The sequence below is a fragment of the Triturus cristatus genome, chromosome 8 (genome assembly GCF_964204655.1).
Source record: "Triturus cristatus chromosome 8, aTriCri1.1, whole genome shotgun sequence".
In the NCBI taxonomy this organism is placed as follows: domain Eukaryota; kingdom Metazoa; phylum Chordata; class Amphibia; order Caudata; family Salamandridae; genus Triturus; species Triturus cristatus.
In genome coordinates, this window is record NC_140591.1 from 57398605 (window position 1) to 57410808 (window position 12204).

General features: G+C 37.7%; 1 non-coding gene across 1 annotated transcript; it reads left to right on the top strand.

The window, feature by feature from the left end:
• The first annotated feature begins 9437 nt into the window (after positions 1-9437).
• Positions 9438-9510, top strand: TRNAF-GAA (transfer RNA phenylalanine (anticodon GAA)). The gene has a single exon. It is a non-coding gene; the product is annotated as a tRNA-Phe (tRNA).
• Positions 9511-12204: the final 2694 nt, after the last annotated feature.

Sequence of the window (12204 nt, forward strand, 5' to 3'; positions counted from 1 at the left end):
CATAGCTTGTACACCCTGGCCATATAGGTCTGTGTTTCAGAGTATAAGTCAATTCAGAGTTTAGAAAAAAAAATTCTACCTACCTTGTCCCCTAAAAAGGATATTCACTCATGAGACCAAGTTACCTGCTGAATGATCCTGGACACTTTAACACATAACTATAAACGAAAATAGAATGACCAGGTTCTGTATGTATCGTCTACAATTATTAATAATACATCAGGAGGCCACAGGGACTTGTTGGCTGAAATATCTCAGTTGGGAGATCGTTAGACTGAAGAGCTTAAGGTACCTGATTCAATCCTGACTTTCAGCACAGTGCGAGGGATCCTACATTCTTGCAAAATATTTCTTGAAATCAGCTCTAGTTTTTTTTTCTTTATTTCTCAAAATATTTTATCAACTGATCAACAACATGATAACTTCAACAAAAAGTTGTCTTTCTGTCCTCCTTCTAAACTTGCTTCCACCTCTCTTGCCATCAGCTTTGATGACGAATTTATCCCATTTTATACTTTTTTCAAAGTAAACTCTTGTCTGCATCAGCTTTCACTTCTCCTTGAACAAAGTTGTCAGTATTGAGATGACATAGCTTACCTACTCAGGTGACATACGTCTGTGTAATACAGTGCTGGTCCACTCAGAGTTTTAAAAGAAAAACGACCTAACATTTATCCCAAAAACGCTACTCACCCATTTCACCAGTTAGCTGCTGAACAATGCAGGACACATTAAAACACAGCTCTAACCTCAGATTGAAAATCCAGGTTCTGCATCTCTGTTCTGGGATTGTTCAAAAAAAGAGGCTGAATACTATAGCTGCTGGCAGGCCGAAATAGCTCAGTTGGTAGAGCGTTAGACTGAATATTTAAAGGTCCCTGGTTCAATCCCAGGTTTCGGTACATTTTGAACTTCTGCTTTGCATGCCACAAAGACCATTTTGAGTCAACTCATATTGACTTTGGTTATAATGATCAAAACCTTTTATCAAGATAATCGACAATACAATTAATTCAACATATTATTTACTTTCTGTCTTTCTTTCAAACTTGCTTCCACCTCTCTTGTATTCAACTTTGCCTCCTTTATTTCCCAATTCTTCCTTTAATTGAAAGTAAAGCTTTGCCTGCATCAGCCTCCAGTTCCCCTTATACAAAACTGTTAGTATTCAGATGACCTAGCTTGCCAACCCTCGCCATATAGGTCTGTGTTTCTGAGTATAAGTCCATTCATAGTTTACAAACATCATCTAACTAACTTGGCTCCTAAAAAGGAAATTCACCCATCAGACCAATTTAGCTACTGAATAATACTGGACAATTTAACACATAACTGCACATGCAGATAGAGTGACCAGGTTCTGCATTTATCTTTAACAATTATAAAAAATACAACAGAAAGCGAAATTGCCAGCTGGATGAAATAGCTCAGTTGGGAGAGCAGTAGACTGAAGATCTAAAGGTCCCTGGTTCAATCCTGGGTTTAGGCACATTTTGAACTTCTGCTTTGCGCCACAAATGCTATTTGGAGTCAACTCATATTGACGTTGTTTATAATGATCAAAACCTTTTATCAAGCTGATCGATAAGACAACCATTTCAACATATTTTTTACATTCTGTCTTTCTGTCAAACTTGCTTCCACCTCTCTTGTATTCAACTTTACCTGCTTTATTTGCCAATTCTTCCTTTAATTGAAAGTAAAGCTTTGCCTGCATCAGCCTCGAGTTCCCCTTATACAAAACTGTTAGTAGTCAGATGACCTAGTTTGCCTACCCTCGCCATATAGGTCTGTGTGTCTGAGTATAAGTCTATTCATAGTTTACAAACATCTTCTAACTAACTTGGCTCCTAAAAAGGAAATTCACCCATCAGACCAATTTAGCTGCTGAATAATATTGGACAATTTAACACATAACTGCACATGCAGATAGAATGACCAGGGTCTGCATTTATCTTTAACAATTATCAAAAATACAACAGAAAGCCAAAATGGCCAGCTGGATGAAATAGCTCAGTTGGGAGAGTGTTAGATTGAAAATCTAAAAGTCCCTTGTTCAATGCTGGGTTTCGGAAAAGTCTGAGAGGTTTCTTGCTTCTCACAAAATATTTCTTGGTATCAGCTCAAGTTTTTCTTTCTTTATTTATCAAAATATTTGATCAACTGATCGACAACATGATCAATTCAACATAGAATTGTCTTTCTGTCCTCCTTCTAAATTTGCTTCCACCTCTCTTGCATTCAGCTTCGACTACAAATGTTTCCTATTTCATGCTTTTTTGTAAAGTAAACTCTTGTCTGCATCAGCTTCCACTTCTCCTTGAACACAGATTTCAGTATTCAGATGACATAGCTTACCTACTCAGGCCAAATACCTCTGTGTAATAGGGTGCTAGTCCATTCAGAGTAAAAAACAAAAGCTACCTAACCTGGATCCGAAAAATGCTATTTACCTATTGCACCCGTTAACTGATGAATGATACAGGACATCTTAAAACATAGCTCAAGCATGAGGTTGAGCATCTATTTGCTTGGGAAGATTAAAAGAAAGGATGAAGACCCAAACTACCAGCAGGCCGAAATAGCTCAGTTGGGAGAGCGTTAGACAGAAGATCTAAAGGTCCCTGGTTCAATCCTGGGTTTCGGCACAATTTCAACTTCTGCTTTTCATGTCACAAAAGCTGTTTGGAGTTAAATCAACGCTCTTCTTTATCAAAACCTTTTATCAATGTGATCAACAACACACTCAATTCAACATATTATTTACTTTCCCCTTATACAAAACTGTCAGTAGTCAGATGACATAGCTTGTACACCCTGGCCATATAAGTCTGTGTTTCAGAGTATAAGTCAATTCAGAGTTTAGAACAAAAAAATTCTACCTACCTTGTCCCCTAAAAAGGATATTCACTCATCAGACCAAGTTACCTGCTGAATGATACTGGACACTTTAACACATAACTATAAACGAAAATAGAATGACCAGGTTCTGTATGTATCGTCTACAATTATTAATAATACATCAGGAGGCCACAGGGACTTGTTGGCTGAAATATCTCAGTTGGGAGATCGTTAGACTGAAGAGCTTAAGGTACCTGATTCAATCCTGACTTTCAGCACAGTGCGAGGGATCCTACATTCTTGCAAAATATTTCTTGAAATCAGCTCTAGTTTTTCTTTCTTTATTTCTCAAAATATTTTATCAACTGATCAACAACATGATAACTTCAACAAAAAGTTGTCTTTCTGTCCTCCTTCTAAACTTGCTTCCACCTCTCTTGCCATCAGCTTTGATGACGAATTTATCCCATTTTATACTTTTTTCAAAGTAAACTCTTGTCTGCATCAGCTTTCACTTCTCCTTGAACAAAGTTGTCAGTATTGAGATGACATAGCTTACCTACTCAGGCGACATACGTCTGTGTAAAACAGTGCTGGTCCACTCAGAGTTTTAAAAGAAAAACGACCTAACATTTATCCCAAAAACGCTACTCACCCATTTCACCAGTTAGCTGCTGAACAATGCAGGACACATTAAAACACAGCTCTAACCTCAGATTGAAAATCCAGGTTCTGCATCTCTGTTCTGGGATTGTTCAAAAAAAGAGGCTGAATACTATAGCTGCTGGCAGGCCAAAATAGCTCAGTAGGGAGAGCGTTAGACTGAAGATCTAAAGGTCCCTGGTTCGATCCCGGGTTTCGGCACATTTTGAACTTCTGCTTTACATGCCACAAAGACTATTTTGAGTCAACTCATTTTGACTTTGTTTATAATGATCAAAACCTTTTATCAAGATAATCGACAATACAATTAATTCAACATATTATTTACTTTCTGTCTTTCTTTCAAACTTGCTTCCACCTCTCTTGTATTCAACTTTGCCTCCTTTATTTCCCAATTCTTCCTTTAATTGAAAGTAAAGCTTTGCCTGCATCAGCCTCCAGTTCCCCTTATACAAAACTGTTAGTAGTCAGATGACCTAGCTTGCCGACCCTCGCCATATAGGTCTGTGTTTCTGAGTATAAGTCCATTCATAGTTTACAAACATCATCTAACTAACTTGGCTCCTAAAAAGGAAATTCACCCATCAGACCAATTTAGCTACTGAATAATACTGGACAATTTAACACATAACTGCACATGCAGATAGAGTGACCAGGTTCTGCATTTATCTTTAACAATTATAAAAAATACAACAGAAAGCCGAAATTGCCAGCTGGATGAAATAGCTCAGTTGGGAGAGCAGTAGAATGAAGATCTAAAGGTCCCTGGTTCAATCCCGGGTTTAGGCACATTTTGAACTTCTGCTTTGCATGCCACAAATGCTATTTGGAGTCAACTCATATTGACGTTGTTTATAATGATCAAAACCTTTTATCAAGCTGATCGATAAGACAACCATTTCAACATATTTTTTACATTCTGTCTTTCTGTCAAACTTGCTTCCACCTCTCTTGTATTCAACTTTACCTGCTTTATTTGCCAATTCTTCCTTTAATTGAAAGTAAAGCTTTGCCTGCATCAGCCTCGAGTTCCCCTTATACAAAACTGTTAGTAGTCAGATGACCTAGTTTGCCTACCCTCGCCATATAGGTCTGTGTGTCTGAGTATAAGTCCATTCATAGTTTACAAACATCTTCTAACTAACTTGGCTCCTAAAAAGGAAATTCACCCATCAGACCAATTTAGCTGCTGAATAATATTGGACAATTTAACACATAATTGCACATGCAGATAGAATGACCAGGGTCTGCATTTATCTTTAACAATTATCAAAAATACAACAGAAAGCCAAAATGGCCAGCTGGATGAAATAGCTCAGTTGGGAGAGTGTTAGATTGAAAATCTAAAAGTCCCTTGTTCAATGCTGGGTTTCGGAAAAGTCTGAGAGGTTTCTTGCTTCTCACAAAATATTTCTTGGTATCAGCTCAAGTTTTTCTTTCTTTATTTATCAAAATATTTGATCAACTGAGCGACAACATGATCAATTCAACATAGAATTGTCTTTCTGTCCTCCTTCTAAATTTGCTTCCACCTCTCTTGCATTCAGCTTCGACTACAAATGTTTCCTATTTCATGCTTTTTTGTAAAGTAAACTCTTGTCTGCATCAGCTTCCACTTCTCCTTGAACACATATTTCAGTATTCAGATGACATAGCTTACCTACTCAGGCCAAATACCTCTGTGTAATATGGTGCTAGTCCATTCAGAGTAAAAAACAAAAGCTACCTAACCTGGATCCGAAAAATGCTATTTACCTATTGCACCCGTTAACTGATGAATGATACAGGACATCTTAAAACATAGCTCTAGCATGAGGTTGAGCATCTATTTTCTTGGGAAGTTTAAAAGAAAGGATGAAGACCCAAACTACCAGCAGGCCGAAATAGCTCAGTTGGGAGAGCGTTAGACTGAAGATCTAAAGGTCCCTGGTTCAATCCCGGTTTCGGCACAATTTCAACTTCTGCTTTTCATGTCACAACAGCTGTTTGGAGTTAAATCAACGCTCTTCTTTATCAAAACCTTTTATCAATCTGATCAACAACACAATCAATTCAACATATTATTTACTTTCTGTCTTCCTTTCAAACTTGCTTCCACCTCTCTTGTATTCAACTATGCCTCATTTATTTGCAACTTCTTGCTTTATTTTAAAGTAAAGCTTTGCCTGCATCAGCCTCCAATTCCCCTTATACAAAACTGTCAGTAGTCAGATGACATAGCATGTACACCCTGGCCATATAGGTCCGTGTTTCAGAGTATAAGTCAATTCAGAGTTTAGAAAAAAAAAAACTACCTACCTTGTCCCCTAAAAAGGATATTCACTCATCAGACCAAGTTACCTGCTGAATGATACTGGACACTTTAACACATAACTATAAACGAAAATAGAATGACCAGGTTCTGTATGTATCGTCTACAATTATTAATAATACATCAGGAGGCCACAGGGACTTGTTGGCTGAAATATCTCAGTTGGGAGATCGTTAGACTGAAGAGATTAAGGTCCCTGGTTCAATCCCGGGTTTCGGCACAGTGCGAGGGGATCCTACATTCTTGCAAAATATTTCTTGAAATCATCTCTAGTTTTTTTTTCTTTATTTCTCAAAATATTTTATCAACTGATCAACAACATGATAACTTCAACAAAAAGTTGTCTTTCTGTCCTCCTTCTAAACTTGCTTCCACCTCTCTTGCCATCAGCTTTGATGACGAATTTATCCCATTTTATACTTTTTTCAAAGTAAACTCTTGTCTGCATCAGCTTTCACTTCTCCTTAAACAAAGTTGTCAGTATTGAGATGACATAGCTTACCTACTCAGGCGACATACGTCTGTGTAATACAGTGCTGGTCCACTCAGAGTTTTAAAAGAAAAACGACCTAACATTTATCCCAAAAACGCTACTCACCCATTTCACCAGTTAGCTGCTGAACAATGCAGGACACATTAAAACACAGCTCTAACCTCAGATTGAAAATCCAGGTTCTGCATCTCTGTTCTGGGATTGTTCAAAAAAAGAGGCTGAATACTATAGCTGCTGGCAGGCCGAAATAGCTCAGTTGGGAGAGCGTTAGACTGAAGATCTGAAGGTCCGTGGTTCGATGCCGGGTTTCGGTCCATTTTGAACTTCTGCTTTGCATGCCACAAAGACTATTTTGAGTCAACTCATATTGACTTTGTTTATAATGATCAAAACCTTTTATCAAGATAATCGACAATACAATTAATTCAACATATTATTTACTTTCTGTCTTTCTTTCAAACTTGCTTCCACCTCTCTTGTATTCAACTTTGCCTCCTTTATTTCCCAATTCTTCCTTTAATTGAAAGTAAAGCTTTGCCTGCATCAGCCTACAGTTCCCCTTATACAAAACTGTTAGTAGTCAGATGACCTAGCTTGCCGACCCTCGCCATATAGGTCTGTGTTTCTGAGTATAAGTCCATTCATAGTTTACAAACATCATCTAACTAACTTGGCTCCTAAAAAGGAAATTCACCCATCAGACCAATTTAGCTACTGAATAATACTGGACAATTTAACACATAACTGCACATGCAGATAGAGTGACCAGGTTATGCATTTATCTTTAACAATTATAAAAAATACAACAGCAAGCCAAAATTGCCAGCTGGATGAAATAGCTCAGTTGGGAGAGCAGTAGACTGAAGATCTAAAGGTCCCGGGTTTAGGCACATTTTGAACTTCTGCTTTGCATGCCACAAATGCTATTTGGAGTCAACTCATATTGACGTTGTTTATAATGATCAAAACCTTTCATCAAGCTATTCGATAAGACAACCATTTCAACATATTTTTTACATTCTGTCTTTCTGTCAAACTTGCTTCCACCTCTCTTGTATTCAACTTTACCTGCTTTATTTGCCAATTCTTCCTTTAATTGAAAGTAAAGCTTTGCCTGCATCAGCCTCGAGTTCCCCTTATACAAAACTGTTAGTAGTCAGATGACCTAGTTTGCCTACCCTCGCCATATAGGTCTGTGTGTTTGAGTATAAGTCCATTCATAGTTTACAAACATCTTCTAACTAACTTGGCTCCTAAAAAGGAAATTCACCCATCAGACCAATTTAGCTGCTGAATAATATTGGACAATTTAACACATAACTGCACATGCAGATAGAATGACCAGGGTCTGTATTTATCTTTAACAATTATCAAAAATACAACAGAATGCCAAAATGGCCAGCTGGATGAAATAGCTCAGTTGCGAGAGTGTTAGATTGAAAATCTAAAAGTCCCTTGTTCAATGCTGGGTTTCGGAAAAGTCTGAGAGGTTTCTTGCTTCTCACAAAGTATTTCTTGGTATCAGCTCAAGTTTTTCTTTCTTTATTTATCAAAATATTTGATCAACTGATCGACAACATGATCAATTCAACATAGAATTGTCTTTCTGTCATCCTTCTAAATTTGCTTCCACCTCTCTTGCATTCAGCTTCGACTACAAATGTTTCCTATTTCATGCTTTTTTGTAAAGTAAACTCTTGTCTGCATCAGCTTCCACTTCTCCTTGAACACAGATTTCAGTATTCAGATGACATAGCTTACCTACTCAGGCCAAATACCTCTGTGTAATATGGTGCTAGTCCATTCAGAGTAAAAAAAAAAGCTACCTAACCTGGATCCGAAAAATGCTATTTACCTATTGCACCCGTTAACTGATGAATGATGCAGGACATCTTAAAACATAGCTCTAGCATGAGGTTGAGCATCTATTTTCTTGGGAAGTTTAAAAGAAAGGATGAAGACCCAAACTACCAGCAGGCCGAAATAGCTCAGTTGGGAGAGCGTTAGACTGAAGATTTTAAGGTCCCTGGTTCAATCCCGGGTTTCGGCACAATTTCAACTTCTGCTTTTCATGTCACAAAAGCTGTTTGGAGTTAAATCAACGCTCTTCTTTATCAAAACCTTTTATCAATCTGATCAACAACACAATCAATTCAACATATTATTTACTTTCTGTCTTCCTTTCAAACTTGCTTCCACCTCTCTTGTATTAAACTATGCCTCATTTATTTGCAACTTCTTGCTTTATTTTAAAGTAAAGCTTTGCCTGCATCAGCCTCCAGTTCCCCTTATACAAAACTGTTAGTAGTCAGATGACCTAGCTTGCCGACCCTCGCCATATAGGTCTGTGTTTCTGAGTATAAGTCCATTCATAGTTTACAAACATCATCTAACTAACTTGGCTCCTAAAAAGGAAATTCACCCATCAGACCAATTTAGCTGCTGAATAATATTGGACAATTTAACACATAACTGCACATGCAGATAGAATGACCAGGGTCTGCATTTATCTTTAACAATTATCAAAAATACAACAGAATGCCAAAATGGCCAGCTGGATGAAATAGCTCAGTTGCGAGAGTGTTAGATTGAAAATCTAAAAGTCCCTTGTTCAATGCTGGGTTTCGGAAAAGTCTGAGAGGTTTCTTGCTTCTCAAAAAGTATTTCTTGGTATCAGCTCAAGTTTTTCTTTCTTTATTTATCAAAATATTTGATCAACTGATCGACAACATGATCAATTCAACATAGAATTGTCTTTCTGTCTTCCTTCTAAATTTGCTTCCACCTCTCTTGCATTCAGCTTCGACTACAAATGTTTCCTATTTCATGCTTTTTTGTAAAGTAAACTCTTGTCTGCATCAGCTTCCACTTCTCCTTGAACACAGATTTCAGTATTCAGATGACATAGCTTACCTACTCAGGCCAAATACCTCTGTGTAATATGGTGCTAGTCCATTCAGAGTAAAAAAAAAAGCTACCTAACCTGGATCCGAAAAATGCTATTTACCTATTGCACCCGTTAACTGATGAATGATACAGGACATCTTAAAACATAGCTCTAGCATGAGGTTGAGCATCTATTTTCTTGGGAAGTTTAAAAGAAAGGATGAAGACCCAAACTACCAGCAGGCCGAAATAGCTCAGTTGGGAGAGCGTTAGACTGAAGATCTAAAGGTCCCTGGTTCAATCCCGGGTTTCGGCACAATTTCAACTTCTGCTTTTCATGTCACAACAGCTGTTTGGAATTAAATCAACGCTCTTCTTTATCAAAACCTTTTATCAATCTGATCAACAACACAATCAATTCAACATATTATTTACTTTCTGTCTTCCTTTCAAACTTGCTTCCACCTCTCTTGTATTCAACTATGCCTCATTTATTTGCAACTTCTTGCTTTATTTTAAAGTAAAGCTTTGCCTGCATCAGCCTCCAATTCCCCTTATACAAAACTGTCAGTAGTCAGATGACATAGCTTGTACACCCTGGCCATATAGGTCTGTGTTTCAGAGTATAAGCCAATTCAGAGTTTAGAAAAAAAAAAACTACCTACCTTGTCCCCTAAAAAGGATATTCACTCATCAGACCAAGTTACCTGCTGAATGATACTGGACACTTTAACACATAACTATAAACGAAAATAGAATGACCAGGTTCTGTATGTATCGTCTACAATTATTAATAATACATCAGGAGGCCACAGGGACTTGTTGGCTGAAATATCTCAGTTGGGAGATCGTTAGACTGAAGAGATTAAGGTCCCTGGTTCAATCCCGGGTTTCGGCACAGTGCGAGGGGATCCTACATTCTTGCAAAATATTTCTTGAAATCAGCTCTAGTTTTTTTTTCTTTATTTCTCAAAATATTTTATCAACTGATCAACAACATGATAACTTCAACAAAAAGTTGTCTTTCTGTCCTCCTTCTAAACTTGCTTCCACCTCTCTTGCCATCAGCTTTGATGACGAATTTATCCCATTTTATACTTTTTTCAAAGTAAACTCTTGTCTGCATCAGCTTTCACTTCTCCTTAAACAAAGTTGTCAGTATTGAGATGACATAGCTTACCTACTCAGGCGACATACGTCTGTGTAATACAGTGCTGGTCCACTCAGAGTTTTAAAAGAAAAACGACCTAACATTTATCCCAAAAACGCTACTCACCCATTTCACCAGTTAGCTGCTGAACAATGCAGGACACATTAAAACACAGCTCTAACCTCAGATTGAAAATCCAGGTTCTGCATCTCTGTTCTGGGATTGTTCAAAAAAAGAGGCTGAATACTATAGCTGCTGGCAGGCCGAAATAGCTCAGTTGGGAGAGCGTTAGTCTGAAGGTCTAAGGGTCCCTGGTTCGATCCCGGGTTTCGGTACATTTTGAACTTCTGCTTTGCATGCCACAAAGACTATTTTGAGTCAACTCATATTGACTTTGTTTATAATGATCAAAACCTTTTATCAAGATAATCGACAATACAATTAATTCAACATATTATTTACTTTCTGTCTTTCTTTCAAACTTGCTTCCACCTCTCTTGTATTCAACTTTGCCTCCTTTATTTCCCAATTCTTTCTTTAATTGAAAGTAAAGCTTTGCCTGCATCAGCCTCCAGTTCCCCTTATACAAAACTGTTAGTAGTCAGATGACCTAGCTTGCCGACCCTCGCCATATAGGTCTGTGTTTCTGAGTATAAGTCCATTCATAGTTTACAAACATCATCTAACTAACTTGGCTCCTAAAAAGGAAATTCACCCATCAGACCAATTTAGCTACTGAATAATACTGGACAATTTAACACATAACTGCACATGCAGATAGAGTGACCAGGTTCTGCATTTATCTTTAACAATTATAAAAAATACAACAGAAAGCCGAAATTGCCAGCTGGATGAAATAGCTCAGTTGGGAGAGCAGTAGAATGAAGATCTAAAGGTCCCTGGTTCAATCCCGGGTTTAGGCACATTTTGAACTTCTGCTTTGCATGCCACAAATGCTATTTGGAGTCAACTCATATTGACGTTGTTTATAATGATCAAAACCTTTTATCAAGCTGATCGATAAGACAACCATTTCAACATATTTTTTACATTCTGTCTTTCTGTCAAACTTGCTTCCACCTCTCTTGTATTCAACTTTGCCTCCTTTATTTCCCAATTCTTCCTTTAATTGAAAGTAAAGCTTTGCCTGCATCAGCCTCCAGTTCCCCTTATACAAAACTGTTAGTAGTCAGATGACCTAGCTTGCCGACCCTCGCCATATAGGTCTGTGTTTCTGAGTATAAGTCCATTCATAGTTTACAAACATCATCTAACTAACTTGGCTCCTAAAAAGGAAATTCACCCATCAGACCAATTTAGCTACTGAATAATACTGGACAATTTAACACATAACTGCACATGCAGATAGAGTGACCAGGTTCTGCATTTATCTTTAACAATTATAAAAAATACAACAGAAAGCCGAAATTGCCAGCTGGATGAAATAGCTCAGTTGGGAGAGTAGTAGACTGAAGATCTAAAGGTCCCTGGTTCAATCCCGGGTTTAGGCACATTTTGAACTTCTGCTTTGCATGCCACAAATGCTATTTGGAGTCAACTCATATTGTCGTTGTTTATAATGATCAAAACCTTTTATCAAGCTGATCGATAAGACAACCATTTCAACATATTTTTTACATTCTGTCTTTCTGTCAAACTTGCTTCCACCTCTCTTGTATTCAACTTTACCTGCTTTATTTGCCAATTCTTCCTTTAATTGAAAGTAAAGCTTTGCCTGCATCAGCCTCGAGTTCCCCTTATACAAAACTGTTAGTAGTCAGATGACCTAGTTTGCCTACCCTCGCCATATAGGTCTTTGTGTCTGAGTATAAGTCCATTCATAGTTTACAAACATCTTCT